Source organism: Rhinatrema bivittatum, chromosome 4 (assembly GCF_901001135.1).
Source record: "Rhinatrema bivittatum chromosome 4, aRhiBiv1.1, whole genome shotgun sequence".
Classification (NCBI taxonomy): Eukaryota; Metazoa; Chordata; class Amphibia; order Gymnophiona; family Rhinatrematidae; genus Rhinatrema; species Rhinatrema bivittatum.
Window position 1 is genome coordinate 21438420 of NC_042618.1, and position 13507 is coordinate 21451926.

Genomic DNA, 13507 nt, shown 5'->3' on the forward strand with positions numbered 1-13507 from the left:
CCAGTAAAACTCAGTGAGCAATTCAAGGGTTCGAGAAATCCCAGGATGGCCTGCCGTCAGGGAATCATGGGCCCATGCCAGAACCTTCCTCCGCGAACGGACTGGGACCACCGTCCTACCTTCGGACCCTAAAGTTGTGGCTGCCAGTAGGACTTTGGCTGGGTCCAAAATATACTGAGGGGTCTCCGTGGTATCATCAACCTCGGTGGTGCGGGATAGAGCATCTGCCCGTACATTCTTGGCTGCGGGTCGGTAGCGAAGCGAGAAGTCGAACCGACTAAAAAAGAGGGACCAGCGGGCCTGTCTGGGATTGAGCCTCTGAGCATGAGACAAGTACTGCAGGTTCTTGTGGTCGGTATATACTATGATCGGATGTTGGGCTCCCTCCAACCACTGACGCCACTCCTCGAACGCCAATTTTATGGCCAACAGCTCCTTGTCGCCAATCCCGTAATTCCTTTCGGCCGGTGAAAACTTGCGGGAGAAGTATGAGCACGGCCAGGTTTTGCCAGTGGGAGAGGTTTGGAGTAGCACTGCCCCTACCGCGATAGCAGAAGCATCTACCTCTACTATAAACTGGCGCTGAGGGTTAGGGTGCCGAAGACAAGTGTCTTGAAGAAACGCCTCCTTGAGATCCTGGAAAGCCTGCGTCGCAGCAGGGGACCAGTTTCGTGCATCCGCACCCTTCCGCATGAGGGCCGTCAGGGGAGCTACCAGGCTGGAGTAATGCGGGATGAAGTGGCGGTAAAAATTGGCGAATCCTAAGAACCGCTGAAGCGCTTTTATTCCTGATGGTTGTGGCCACCCCTTGATGGCGCTCACCTTGTCCGGATCCATTCGGAAGCCCGTCGAGGAGACAATATATCCCAGGAAGGGTAAGGACTCCTGTTCGAACTGGCATTTCTCCAGTTTAGCGTACAAGTGGTTCTCCCTTAGCTTCAGCAGGACTTGCCGCACGTGTTGTTGATGTGTCTCGAGATCCTGGGAATATATTAATACGTCGTCCAGATATACGATCACTGAAGTGTATAAGAAGTCACGGAGGACCTCGTTCATAAGGTTTTGGAACACCGCTGGGGCGTTACAAAGCCCAAATGGCATAACAAGGTACTCGTAATGGCCGTCTCTGGTGTTAAAAGCGGTCTTCCACTCATCCCCAGGGCGTATACGAACGAGATTGTAAGCGCCTCGGAGGTCCAATTTGGTGAAGACACGGGCCCCTTGGAGGCGATCCAGGAGCTCTGGAATCAGAGGCAACGGGTAACGGTCTCGGCGAGTAATTTGATTCAAGCCCCGATAATCAATACAGGGGCGGAGAGACCCGTCTTTCTTTCCTACAAAGAAGAACCCGGCCCCGGCCGGGGATTTGGACGGTCTGATGAAACCCCGGTCCAGGTTTTCCTTAATATAGGCTGACATAGCTTGGGTCTCAGGCAGAGACAGAGGGTAGACTCTCCCACGGGGCGGAGTGGTTCCTGGTAGCAAGTTGATTGCGCAATCAAAGGGTCGGTGCTCCGGGAGAAGCTCTGCTTTTTCTTTCGAGAAGACATCCTGAAAGGCATGGTATTGTGGAGGTACCATTAACGGAGCTGTGCAGAGTGCGATAGGTCGCAGTGGACGTGCAGGAAGGCAATGCCGACGGCACGCAGGACTCCAGGAGGTAATCTGGAGGGTACCCCAATCAATTACCGGAGAGTGTTGCCGAAGCCAGGGTAGACCCAGGATGACCGGGTGGATGGATTTTTCTAAAATAAGAAACGAGATTTCCTCCTGGTGGAGGGCTCCAACCTGGAGCTTCAGAGAACTGGTGCGAGTGGATATTAAACCAGGAAGTGGGCTCCCTTGAATGGAGGAAACCCGCACAGGCGGGTCTTGTGAGCAGACCTCGAGCTGTAGCTGTTCAACTAGCTCCCGGAGGACGAAGTTCCCCCCGGACCCAGAGTCGATTAAGGCAAGGGTATCAAAGCCTCCCTCCGGAAGGCAGAGTCGTACCGGAACGGTACATGGGGAGCTAGGTGAAATGTTGCCTAGAGTCAACTCCCCGCTGAGCTCTAGGTTCGGGCGTTTCCCGGACGCTCGGTACAGCGGGCCAAAAAGTGCCCCTGACCCCCACAGTATAGACACAGTCCCTGGGCACGTCGGCGTTGACGTTCCTCGGAGGAAAGGGGACCACGGCCCAACTGCATGGGTTCGTCTGTAGCTGGAGCTGTGGCTGCAGGAGGAGAGGACCGGGCTTGCGGCGGAGTGGATCGCCGGACGGAGGATCCCTGAGCGGGCCTTCGCTCTCGGAATCGGCGCTGGATACGCCGGTCCACACATCCAGCGAGTTCGATGAGTTCCTGCAAGTCGTCTGGGAGATCTCGTGCCGCAAGCTCATCCTGGAGCCGAGAGGACAAACCCTCCAGAAAGATCCCATGCAAACTGTCCTCGCCCCAGGCCAGCTCTGTAGCCAGGGTCTGGAATTCCATCGCAAATTCCTCAAGGGGACGGTTACCCTGCTTCAGCTGGAGGAGCTCTGAGGCAGCTGTGGAGGCCCGGGACGGTTCGTCAAAGATCCTCCGGAATGCTTGGACAAATTGAACTAAGTTATTTAAGCGGGAATCTTGGCGCTCCCACAGGGAGGAAGCCCAAGTCAACGGTTTCCCGTCCAGAAGCGAAATAATGTAAGTCGTTTTTGCCCGGTCTGAGGTGAATTGCGCAGGCAGGAGGTCGAACCGGATGTAACAATGGTTGAGGAACCCTCGACATGTCTTCGGATTCCCTGAGTACCTCGGGGGCGCTGGCATCTGCACCGGGACAGAGGAAGTCGGGTTGACCATAGATGTGGATGCTGCGGAGTGGGCTGCGGAGTGGGCTGCGGAGGCCCCATCTACGCGATCCGCCAGGCGTTGGACGGCCGACATCAGCGTATCCAGGCAGGACTGCTGTTGCTGCAGCTTCTGGGCAATGCCGGGAATGGCCTTTAGACCGGCAAGATCCGCCGGGTCCATGGCCTTGCAATCTGTTGGATTCGTGGACCCTTGGGCCGATCGGAGCCTTAGGAAGAGGTGCTGTAGGTGGTAGAAGCAGCGACCCCGACCGGGAGGCGGCAGGGACAGACTGATGGCCGGTCGTAGACGGGACTCTGGAGGCCCTATGCGACCAAGGGCTCCGGCGAGGATGGAGGTGATGGTGGCGCTGGCTCGGTGAGGAGGAAACCTTCGCCCTGGAAGCCGATCCTCCCCCGAGAGGAGCTCGTAGGAGTTCAGCCGCTGGGACTTAGGAGATTCACCCTGGAAGCCGGAGTCCCCCCAGGAGGAGCCCGTAGGAACCCGGCCGCTGGGACTTAGGAGGGCCCGCAGGGGCCTGGTCAGCTGTAATCCAAGGTCGAGAGCCGAAGGGTCGTTGCTCGCCGAACCAGAGTCAGGAACCAATGGATCGCCGTCAGCCAGTCCGAGGTCAGAAGCCAGAGGGTCAACGTAAGCCGGTCCGAGGTCAGAAGCCAGAAGGTCAACGTAAGCCGGTCCGAGGTCAGAAGCCAGAAGGTCAACGTAAGCCGGTCCAAGGTCAGAAGCCAGAGGGTCAACGTAAGCCGGTCCGAGGTCAGAAGCCAGAAGATACCAATGCCAGTCCGGGGTCCGAAACCAAGGAGAGACGTCAGCCGATCCGAGTCAGGAGCCAAGGAAGAACACCAAGCAGAACGCAGCAACTGGAGACAGGAACAACCCTGGGAACCTCGTTGCAAGGCGACGTTTGGGATCTGGCTGCAGGGCTAAATACCCTGGGGGCGTCTGACGTCATCCAGGGGCGTCCCCAAGGTTTCCCGCACTGGCCCCTTTAAAAAACAGAGAAAGACGCGCGCGCGCGTCTAGGGGGCGGGGTTTAGCGCCGCGAGGCGCCGGCTGCACCGACGAGGCAGGGAAGCGGCAGTAGAAGCAGTTGCAGGCCCGGGCGAGCTGGAGAAACGCCGGGCCTGGAGTCTCCGGTGTCCCCGGAGCCCTGGGGAGCGCGGAGCCCGCGCCAGCCCGTGAGCCGGTGAGTGACGATTCCGGGGGCGGCCCGGAATCGCAACAGAAGGAGAGAGATACTGACATGCTCTGCTGGAAATATTTCAAAGTTTAGAGCTCTAAATGTTCAAAATGTCTTTCTTAATTAACTGGGCGCTATGGGGTTTTTTCTTAGCAAGTGCAAGATTGTCCATCCTTACCAGAAACATGAAGATATTTAAGATAAGTTTTCAACAGGTGAAATTTGACTGTTGATTGTGAGAGAAACATGTGAAAGGATCCTTGGAGGGGGGAGTAAGAAAAAGAGACAGAAGCTGTACTGAAGGAGCAAATAAAAAAATAACTGAAAACTATTTTGTAAATCAATTGATAATCGCTTGCTATAGTCTGAAATCAGACTCATTCTCTAAAACTTTACAAGGGAGGAAGGGTACGTAATTTCATGCTCATTATAAACAAGGTACCTGGCGAGAAAGACATCTGTGTGATATCCTCAGGCTTATCTGGGACTTCGTGAAAGAAGGATTCCTGCTGAATCTGATTTACTGTGGGGGCTTTTATTTCTTGAGTCATCTGCCTGCTCTCGTGTGTGGGTGTTGCGATTCTGCCCTGTTTGGGCAGTCTCTCGCTTTTTTTCTTTTTTTTCTCTGCGCTGCCGTTTCCTCTGCATGCCTGGAGCCACGCTATTACTGCTTTCCCTGCAGCCGGGGCTGCTGACGCGTTCCTCAAGCGGCAGGAGCCGCGCTACTACATCTAATGCGGCCAGGAGGCTGCCGTCAGCATCCCCATGTGGTCCGGAGGCCACCAACTTACCTCCGGTTCTTCTGTGGGAAGAAGGCCATCATCCCCAGTCTTGCCTGCATCTTGAAGCCGCTTCCGGTCTATCCTCCACGGCAGGGAAGCCGCCTTCCATCCCAGGGCATGCTCTGAGGCCTGGTTCCTGCTCCTGCAGTCTTCAGTGGCAGGAAGGTGGAGGGTCTTCATCGGATGACATACGAGGAGAGATTGAACAATCTAAATATGTACACCCTGGAGGAAAGGAGGAGCAGGGGTGATATGATTCAGACTTTCAGATACTTGAAAAAATTTAATGATCCAAAGACAACGACAAACCTTTTCCATCAGAAAAAAATCAGCAGAACCAGAGGTCACGAGCTGAGGCTCCAGGGAGGAAGACTAAGAACCAATGTCAGGAAGTATTTCTTCACGGAAAGGGTGGTGGATGCCTGGAATGCCCTTCTGGAGGAAGTGGTGAAGTCTAAAACTGTGAAGGACTTCAAAGGAGCGTGGGATAAACACTGTGGATCCATCAAGTCTAGAGGGCGTGAATAAAGAGGAGGCATTCAAACACTGCACGGAGCGGCAGTAGCCACAGAGGCATTCACGGAGCAGGATGCCAGTGGCCAGTAGTTGGCGTTCCACCTTCACGGAGCGGAAGGATGGAGGGCTGCCATCTCCAAAAAAAACCCCCAACAACAACAACAAAAACAAACAAACAAAAAAAACGGGTGGGTAAGAGTATGGGGCAAGGGTGTGGCCTGCTTGTTACAGCGGTTGCTACCCCTAATTGAGCTGGATGTTCACTTGGATGCAGATATGGCGCTGCTCTCTACATTGGTGATGGGGTGGAGGGAAATTGTGGTGGGGTGGAGGGGAATTAGGGCTGGAGGGTACTGGAAGCCAATAGTAACAGGTGGGAGAGAGAAAAAGGGAAATAAAAAAATGGATAAAGTGCGTAGCTGGCTGGGCAGACTGGATGGGCCGTTTGGTCGTCTTCTGCCGTCTTAAGGCGAGGGCCTTCCCCCAGTTCCTTGCCTTGGCAAACGGGTCATCACTTATTATGAAGCTAGTTGCCGTCCAGTGTTCCTATGTTCCTTGTTCTTATGCTTGTTCCAGTGTTCCTGCGTTCTTTGTTCCTGTGCCTGTTCCAGTGTTCCTGCGTTCCTGCTCCTGTGCTTGTTCCAGTGTTCCTGTCTTCCTTGTTCCTGCTTGTTCCAGTGTTCCTGCATTCCTGTGTTCCTTCTGTGTCCCAGCGTCTGTTCCTGATTCCTGTTCCACGTTCCTCTACCCAGGATGTACCTTCTCGGACTGATACACGGTACTGACCTCGGCTCGCCTTTGACTACGTTTGGACCGCTGCCTGGAACTGACCTCTGCTTGCTACTGACCACGCTCGGACTGATACCTGGAACTGACCCTCGCTTTGGCTGACCACCCTCGGACGGATACCCTGGCTTTGACACTTGCGCTTCACTCGCATACTCTTTTTGCTTCTCCCGTGATCACCAGGTCACGGGAGATGCTCTGATGCTGCCCGTGGCCTTCTACAAGCTGGACCACTAGGCACTGCCTATCTGTTGAATGATACTTTAAACATGCAGTCAGCTATTACGGCTTTTAGAAAGCATGCTCTGATAAAATAATAAGATAAAACTCTCTCCTGTCTGAAGTACTTGAATTTTCTGGGCATGTAAGGGTGCAGACTGAACTCGTGCAATGCAGAAGAACAAGGACTAAAATAAATATGGAGCAATACATCTTACAGAAAAAAAAGCAAGCCTCTGTAAATCCTGGGAGACATCTGCTGCGAATACTTAGAAGGCTGAAATGCATAAATAATTGCTTCAGGACTTACATGCCACAGGATGGAGATTTTAGGCTGAAATGCATAAATAATTGCTTCAGGTCTTACATGCCAGGGATGGAGATTTTAGACTGAAATGCATAAATAATTGCTTCAGGACTTACATGCCACGGGATGGAGATTTTAGCCTGAAATGCATAAATAATTGCTTCAGGTCTTACATGCTACGGGATGGAGATTTTAGCCTGAAATGCATAAATAATTGCTTCAGGTCTTACATGCCACGGGATGGAGATTTTAGCCTGAAACGCATAAATAATTGCTTCAGGTCTTACATGGCACGGGATGGAGATTTTAGCCTGAAACGCATAAATAATTGTGTTACGACTGGGCACAGGTCTCATGTAGTGAACACTACTATGAGGAGTGTCTCGGGGTGGAGAGAGACAGTAGTGTCTAGTACTGGCTGGTGCAGGCAGGAATGAGTAAACCCTATGGGCAAGTGGGAAGGTGGAATAGGCAGACTAGGTCTAATGGTGGCTGGAGATACCTGATACCAGATGCATGAAGGTAAGGGTGAACTTGAATACTGGAACAGCATGGAGGTATGTGTGAGCGTGAATGTAGGTAAAGGTGTACAGGAAACTGGAACTGGGTGCTGGTAAGGATGAATTCAGGAAGCGTGCAGGTAAGAGTGATAATGGCTGGAGGTATAAGTGACTGGTTTGAGGAAACAAGACTGACAGAGAACTGAACAGACAAACCAGGACAGCACTAACATTGAACATGAAACATATAAGCCTGAAGGCAGCAGAGCGGAGAAAGCCCGTAGGCCACAGACAGCAGGCAGAGAGCCCATAGGCCACACACACACAGAAGGCAGAGAGCCCGTAGGCCAAACACACACACAGAAGGCAGAGAGCCCGTAGGCCACACACACACAGAAGGCAGAGGGCCCGTAGGCCACACACACACAGAAGGCAGGGGGCCCGTAGGCCACACACACACAGAAGGCAGAGGGCCCATAGGCCACACACACACACAGAAGGCAGGGGGCCCGTAGGCCACACACACACAGAAGGCAGAGGGCCCGTAGGCCACACACACACCAGCAAGGCAAGGCAGGTCAGAAGGCCCGTAGGCCACACACGCACAGAAGGCCCGTAGGCCAGATACACAAAGGCAAGGCAGGTCAGAAGGCCTGTAAGCCACACACGCACAGAAGGCCCGTAGGCCAGATACACAAAGGCAAGGCAGGTCAGAAGGCCTGTAAGCCACACACGCACAGAAGGCCCGTAGGCCAGATACAAAAAGGCAAGGCAGGTCAGGTCAGAAGGCCCGTAGGCCACACACGCACAGAAGGCCCGTAGGCCAGATACAAAAAGGCAAGGCAGGTCAGGTCAGAAGGCCCGTAGGCCACACACGCACAGAAGGCCCTTAGGCCAGATACACAAAGGCACGGAAGGCTAGAGCAGGGAGCCCAGGCGAGCTCGATGCTGAAGCCCCGATGAAACTGCTAGACAGGGTTATCAAGGAAAGTCTGGGGTATAGAGTAGACAGGAAGGAGGGAGTGGCCCAGCCAGAAGAACATGCTCGTGGAGGACCTCTGGTGGTGAGGAGGCGGCATAGCAGCCATGGTCGTAACAAATTGCTTCAGGACTTACATGCCACGGGATGGAGATTTTAGCCTGAAATGCATAAATAATTGCTTCAGGTCTTACATGCCACGGGATGGAGATTTTAGCCTGAAATGCATAAATAATTGCTTCAGGTCTTACATGCCACGGGATGGAGATTTTAGCCTGAAATGCATAAATAATTGCTTCAGGTCTTACATGCCACGGGATGGAGATTTTAGCATGAAATGCATAAATAATTGCTTCAGGTCTTACATGTCACGGGATGGAGATTTTAGGCTGAAATGCATAAATAATTGCTTCAGGTCTTACATGCCACGGGATGGAGATTTTAGGCTGAAATGCATAAATAATTGCTTCAGGACTTACATGCCACGGGATGGAGATTTTAGCATGAAATGCATAAATAATTGCTTCAGGACTTACATGCCACGGGATGGAGATTTTTAAACAAGACCTCTGGAAAGACACTTCACAGGACTTAATGTTTTCCAAGAAATTTCATTTTTAGAGAAATCTCTTTGCAACATCAAAAGAGAGCCAGATTTATTATTCATAGACACTGTTGACAGCTTCAGCTTTTTCACTCCCTCATTCATTATACAAGGAAAAAGCACAGTTTTACCTCGTTTCCTTCCAAAAGTGAGCTTACTAGAATGGCACTTCTGAGTACTGTATAATATTTGGAAAGCATAAGCGACATGTGGTAAAACCCTTTTACCAATTAATATGATTTGCTGCTATCTCATTGTTATTGAAATTCATTAAGCAGGCTCCTTTGGCATTCCTCGGAATTCCTCTTAAGGGCCAATTCTAGACCATTCACAAATAGCATTTACAGTGCCCCTCACTGGGCAGAGATCTAACTGGCCCAGAAAGTGTACGTCTTGCCAGTTGGGGCATCCTGGCCTTATTATCCATAAACATCTGTTTGCTTCTTGCTATTACTCTGTTTCTTATTAAATTTGAGAACAGATAAATTGATTTAAAGGATCTGTCCTGATGTCCCCACAGCTATTTTCAGGATATCCACAATGAGTTTGCATGAGATAAATTTTAAGAATATAAGAACATAAGTACATGCCATACCTGGTCAGACCAAGGGTCCATCAAGCCCAGCATCCTGTTTCCAACAGTGGCCAATCCAGGCCATAAGAACCTGGCAAGTACCCAAAAACTAAGTCTATTCCATGTTACCGGTGGTTATTATCTAAGTCAACTTAATTAATAGCAGATAATGGACTTCTCCTCCAAGAACTTATCCAATCCTTTTTTAAACACAGCTATACTAACTGCACTAACCACATCTTCTGGCAACAAATTCCAGAGTTTAATTGTGCGTTGTGTGAAAAAGAACTTTCTCCGATTTAGTTTTAAATGTGTCACATGCTAACTTCATGGAGTGCCCCCTAGTCTATTATCCGAAAGAGTAAAAAACCGATTCACATCTACCCTTTCTAGACCTCTCATGATTTTAAACACCTCTATCATATCCCCCCTCAGCAGTCTCTTCTCCAAGCTGAAAAGTCCTAACCTCTTTAGTCTTTCCTCACAGGGGAGCTGTTCCATTCCCTTTATCATTTTGGTTGCCCTTCTCTGCACCTTCTCCATCGCAATTATATCTTTTTTGAGTTGCGGCGACCAGAATTGTACACAGTATTCAAGGTGCGGTCTCACCATGGAGCGATACAGAGGCATTATGACATTTTCCATTTTATTCACCATTCCTTTTCTAATTCCCAACATTCTGTTTGCTTTTTTGACTGCCGCAGCACACTGAACCGACGATTTCAATGTGTTATCCACTATGATGCCTAGATCTTTTTCTTGGGTAGTAGTACCTAATATGCAACCTAACATTGTGTAACTATAGCATGAGTTATTTTTCCCTATATGCATCACCTTGCACTTGTCCACATTAAATTTCATCTGCCATTTTGATGCCCAATTTTCCAGCCTCACAAGGTCTTCCTGCAGTTTATCACAATCTGCTTGTGATTTAACTACTCTGAACAATTTTGTATCATCTGCAAATTTGATTACCTCACTTGTCGTATTTCTTTCCAGATCATTTATAAATATATTAAAAAGTAAGGGTCCCAATACAGATCCCTGAGGCACTCCACTGCCCACACACTTCCACTGAGAAAATTGTCCATTTAATCCTACTCTCTGTTTCCTGTCTTTTAGCCAGTTTATAATCCACGAAAGGACATCGCCACCTATCCCATAACTTTTTATTTTTCCTAGAAGCCTCTCATGAGGAACTTTGTCAAATTCCTTCTGAAAATCCAAGTACACTACATCTACAGATTCACCTGTATCCACATGTTTATTAACTCCTTCAAAAAAGTGAAGCAGATTTGTGAGGCAAGACTTGCCCTGGGTAAAGCCATGCTGACTTTGTTCCATTAAACCATGTCTTTCTATATGTTCTGTGATTTTGATGTTTAGAACACTTTCCACTATTTTTCCTAGCACTGAAGTCAGGCTAACTGGAAAGTAGTTTCCTGGATCGCCCCTGGAGCCCTTTTTAAATATAGGGGTTATATTAGCCACCCTCCAGTCTTAAGGTACAATGGATGATTTTAATGACATGTTACAAATTTTTACTAATAGGTCTGAAATTTCATTTTTTAGTTCCTTCAGAACTCTGGGGTGTATACCATCCAGTCCAGGTGATTTACTACTCTTAAGTTTGTCAATCAGGTCTACCACATCTTCTAGGTTCACTGTGATTTGGTTCAGTCCATCTGAATCATTACCCATGAAAACCTTCTCCAGTACAGGTACCTCCCCAACATCCTCTTCAGTAAACACTGAAGAAAAGAAATCGTTTAATCTTTCCGCGATGGCCTTATCTTCTCTAAGTACCCCTTTAACCCCTCGATCATCTAACGGTCCAACTGACTCCCTCAAGGCTTTCTGCTTCGGATATATTTTTTAAAGTTTTTACTGTGAGTTTTTGTCTCTACGGCCAACTTCTTTCCAAATTCTCTCTTAGCCTGTCTTATCAATGTCTTACATTTAACTTGCCAATGCTTATGCATTATCCTATTTTCTTCTGTTGGATCCTTCTTCCAATTTTGAATGAAGATCTTTTGGCTAAAATAGCTTCTTTCACCTCCCCTTTTAACCATGCCAGTAATCGTTTTGCCTTCTTTCCACCTTTTTCAATGTGTGGAATACATCTGGACTGTGCTTCTAGGATGGTATTTTTTAACAATGACCACGCCTCTTGCACACTTTTTACCTTTGTAGCTGTTCCTTTCAGTTTTTTTCTAACAATTTTTCTCATTTTCTCAAAGTTTCCCTTTTGAAAGTTTAGCACGAGAGCCTTGGATTTGCACACTGTCCCCCTTCCAGTCATTAATTCACATTTGATCATATTATGATCACTATTGCCAAGCGGCCCCACCACAGTTACCTCTCTCACCAAATCCTGTGCTCCACTGAGAATTAGATCTAAAATTGCTCCCTCTCAGCAGCAGCAGCTCCCTCTTAGTGCGCAGCAGCGGTCAAAAAAGAAAAGAAAATGTTAGGAATGATCCGAAAAGGAATGGAGAGGAAAAGGGAAAATATCCTATTCCCTGTGTATCGCTCCATGGTGCAACCACACTTTGAGTGTTGTGTTGTGTTCTGGTCGCCGCATCTCAAGAAATCCATAGCGGAACTGGAAAAGGTGCAGAGGAGGGTGACAGAAATGATAAAGGAGATGGAACATCTCTCCCGTGATGAGAGGCTGCTCAGGCGAGGGCTCTTCAACTTGGAAAGGAGATGGCCAAGAGGGGACAGGATAGAAGTATAAAATCATGAGGGGGTGGAACAGGTAAATAAAGGATGGCTAATTAGCCTTTCAAATAATACTAACACAAGGGGGAAACGCCATGAAACTTAACAACTAGCAGATTTAAAATGATGAACCTTGGTCTGACCCAGCATGGCATTTCTTAGGTTCTTATATTCTTAATGCCGTTGTTGTAACCATTTCCAGTTCTGTTTCACAGAATCTGAATTTATCTGTTTTATCTCTTTTTTTTCTCTGCTGGTTGTAAACCATTTTGTTCGTAATCCACTGTTCTGTGCTGCAGTTATCGATCTCCCTTTAGGTTTAAGTTCCCCTATCCTTAGCCATTCCTGGGTGAAGCTTTGCTCTTCGTGATTCAGGTGTTGATCTACGTGTGAACTTTCGTTCTGTTTTCCTGCATGCGTTTGTCATTATCCATCATGGAGCCAGGCGTGTGTTCACATGATGTCTCTTCCTGTGGTGCCTGTTTCTGTCTGGGTGCCGTGCTGGTGTGGCACATCCTGGGGTTTCCTTTCTTGCATGTGTCTGTTATTTGATTCAGCTTTTCCAGCGTGCGTGCGTCCTCCTCCTGTCCCTCTGTTGTGCCTCTGTAAGTGTGCTGTGGCAATGTGCCCTTTCTGTGCATTGGGTGTGGTCCTTTATTGCATGATGAGAGGGAGTGTAGAGATTGGAGGTAGCTGCTGATTTAATACCAGTTTGAAACCTTGGTGCAGGATTTCATGTAAGTTGACCACAAGAGGGCTCGCTCCTGAACCAAAGGGATCAGCGAGTCATTTCCTCACCCAGAGGAGCCAGGTGTGAAGGACAGACCAGAAAGGGGGCATGAGAGAATTAAACTGGGAGGAAGAATCCCAGAGGAACCCAGGAGGGAAAAAGGAATTTAGAACTAAGATTTTGTGGGGCATTAACAAGCTTAGCCAAGGCCCATGCTCTTGGCAGTGAGGGAAGTTCCAAAGTGTCCATAGTTAGTGCTCAGATACAGCCAGGTTTTTTGTTTTTGTTTATTTTCTGTGTGTGTTATTTCCCCTTTGGTGCTTTCCCTGCTGTTATTCCTCTTTTTATGGAATAAACAAGTTTAAAGGGACATCAAGTCTGAAAGGTTTGTGATGTCTAGGGACCCTGAAGAGGCACAGATGCCTGGCCAGAAGTTACCCTGCTGTGTGTGCAATGGAAATGTAACCTTGCAATATATATGTGGCACGGGTTCTTGCTGTAGGTTATTACTCCAGAGTTAACCAACTTCAGACTATCAGGCCGATACAGTACAGTGCGTTCCGACGGAGCCTGCTATTGGACGCGCGTTTTCCCTTACCCCTTATTCAGTAAGGGGAGGAAAACGCGCGTCCAACCCGCGGCACCTAATAGCGCCCTCAACATGCATTTGCCCTATTAGGTATGCGCGCGGGATACAGAAAGTAAAATGTGCAGCCACATTTAGCGATATTAAGTCAGAGGTCCCGAAAGTTAAAAAAAGTAAAAAAAAAAAAAGAAA